Source organism: Portunus trituberculatus, chromosome 12 (assembly GCF_017591435.1).
Source record: "Portunus trituberculatus isolate SZX2019 chromosome 12, ASM1759143v1, whole genome shotgun sequence".
NCBI lineage: Eukaryota > Metazoa > Arthropoda > Malacostraca > Decapoda > Portunidae > Portunus > Portunus trituberculatus.
Window position 1 is genome coordinate 1,425,539 of NC_059266.1, and position 2,500 is coordinate 1,428,038.

Sequence of the window (2,500 nt, forward strand, 5' to 3'; positions counted from 1 at the left end):
GAAAGAAAGGAGAAAGAGGAAGTGCAGGGTGAAATAATCCAGAGTGAGGGGAGAGATGAGGGAAAGAGTGATTAATGGAGTGAAAATCAGAGTGAAGTTGCAAGAAAAGGGTGAAGGGATAAGCGGCAGGAAAGAAAGAGAGGGTGCTGATAGGGTGAGGGAGAGATAGTGAAAGAGGTAAGTAAATGACAAATAGGTAGGGTGAATACTGAACACAGGGTGAGAGCTCATCAAATCAGAGTGAAGGCAGGGTGCGAGGATGAGAGGAGACATGAAATAAAATAAGGTGAGAATCAGTTGAATCTAGGGTGACTTAGTGTGAAGGTAATGAGAAAATGAAGCAAAATGCAGTTTACAAATCAGATGTTAAAACTGTATAAGGGTGAAGGTCATTATACAGGGTGAAGCAGGGTGATGTAAGGGGAAACAGGAAGGCTAAGAGCAGATAGGGTGAGACACGTACATATATGTGAAACAGGTCACATGACGCTTGATAGAACAGAAGCAAGTTACACGTCACACGAGAAACAGGGTGACGTAAGGTGAAGTAAGGCGAAGCAGGTAGGGTGAGACGAAAAGACAAGCAGAAACATGAAGCGGAGATAGAGTAGGGTGTAGGTCAGGGATGAATAGGTTCAAATAGGGCTCATTTCACTATACATGCAGGGTGAAGCAGACAGGGTGAATATCTAGAGAACGTGAAACAGGTACAGCTAACAAGATTAATAGGGTGAGGCAGGTTACAAGTTACAGGTCTGGTGAGAAGTAGGGTGAGGCAGCGCACACTTCACAACAGAGACAGGGTAAGAGCCACGCTGGGTTGAAGGAGGCAGGGTGAATAGGTGATAGTGAGGTCTGTAAGGAGAGGGAATATACTTCACAACAGAGACAGGGTGAGGGCCACGCCAGGATGAAAAACGCAGGGTGAATATGTGAGAATGAGGGAGAGAACGTGAGGGTGAGGGAGGTTATAAGTCTGGAGGGAAGTAGGGTGAGACAACACACTTCACAAGAGGCAGGGTGAGGGCCACGCGGCAGGGTGAGGAGGGCATCAGCCTGGTAAAGTCTCCCCACGTGGTTGGCCCTCACCTCCACTTTCAGCGCAAACTCAGCGCTCGCGACGTTGCTTCCCTTCCACCGACCTTCGTGGGCCAAGGGAAAGCCTGGTGTGCCCCTGCCGCCCCTACCTCGTCCCCGGAGGTGTGCAGGGGCCGTGGGGGTGCGGGGGCGCTCTGAGGGAGAAGCGAGGAAGGGTGAGGAAGGGTGAGCAATGCACGTTTCCCAGCGACAGTCTCTCTGATGGAATTTTCCACTTCGAGAGCTGCGCGCGTCACAGCCACTCCTACCCTCTCCCCCTCGCTCTCTCTCTCTCTCTCTCTCTCTCACTCGCTCTCGCTCTCTCTCTCCGCTTCCCTGCTTCCCCATCGCCTCTCTCTCTCTCTCTCTCCCTCTCTCTTTCTCTCTCTCATTGGCTCACCTTCACGTCTTTCAGTCAATGAATGAAAAGGGATTAGAACCTGCGTCACCCTATATAATAATGCGTCACCCTCGTGGGAACATATCAAACTTAGAGAGAGAGAGAGAAAGGGGGAGAGGGAGGGAAGATTTTGGCGTGATACGTGGTCTTGAATAAACTACGTCACATTTCTCATTCAATTTCTTGGTCGTCTACTTGAAAAAAGAACTTAATTTTAACCAAGGATTCTTTAACTGTAGGGCGTGTTGAGGTGGGAATATTAGCAGGGAAGCAGGGAAGGATGCTATTGTCGAGAGGTTCAGTGGGAAAGGTAACTATCCTTGTATCCTTTCCTGTCCTTACCTGTCCGTAATTTGTCTTAACCTGTATATAGTCATTTGTTTAATTTGTGTTGTATGTCTTTCTGTTTTGTACTTTTCTACTCCAATCTTTCGTCCTTAACTGCACTTGTCCTTAGTTTCTCTCCTCTGCTGGCGTCCTTATTTGTCCTTATTTTTTACTTGCCTGCTCCAATCTGTTCTTATTTTCTTGCTTTTTTTGTCCTTAAGTGTACTTGTTAATTTTTCTCTGCTGGCGTCCTTATCTGTACATACCTGTTCTTACTATGTCTCCTTATCGTTCTCTGCTTGGCGCCAGTACTTGTCCTTATCTGCCCTTCCCTCAAGTCCTTAGCTCGCGTCCTTACCTCCTGTCTGTTTCTGCGTCGTTAGCTGTTCTTAATTCACGTCCTTATCTGTCATTTAGTCTTTTTACTATCTTCATTTGTGCTTATTTCCTCCTCCTAAGTGTCCTCTGTCCTTGTCTGTCCTTGTGTGTTCTTATTTAGTGTCCTCATTTGCCCTAGCCTGGCGTACTTTTCTGTCCTTGCCTAGCCATGTACTAGGTTAGGTTAGGTAAGGTTAAGTTAGGTTATGTTAGGTTAGGTTAGGTTAGGTTAGGTTAGGTTAGGTACTTGGCGTTCTAACCTTGTGTCCTTACGTACCTGGCTTCCTTACCTGGCTTTCCACTCATCTGTCACCTGCG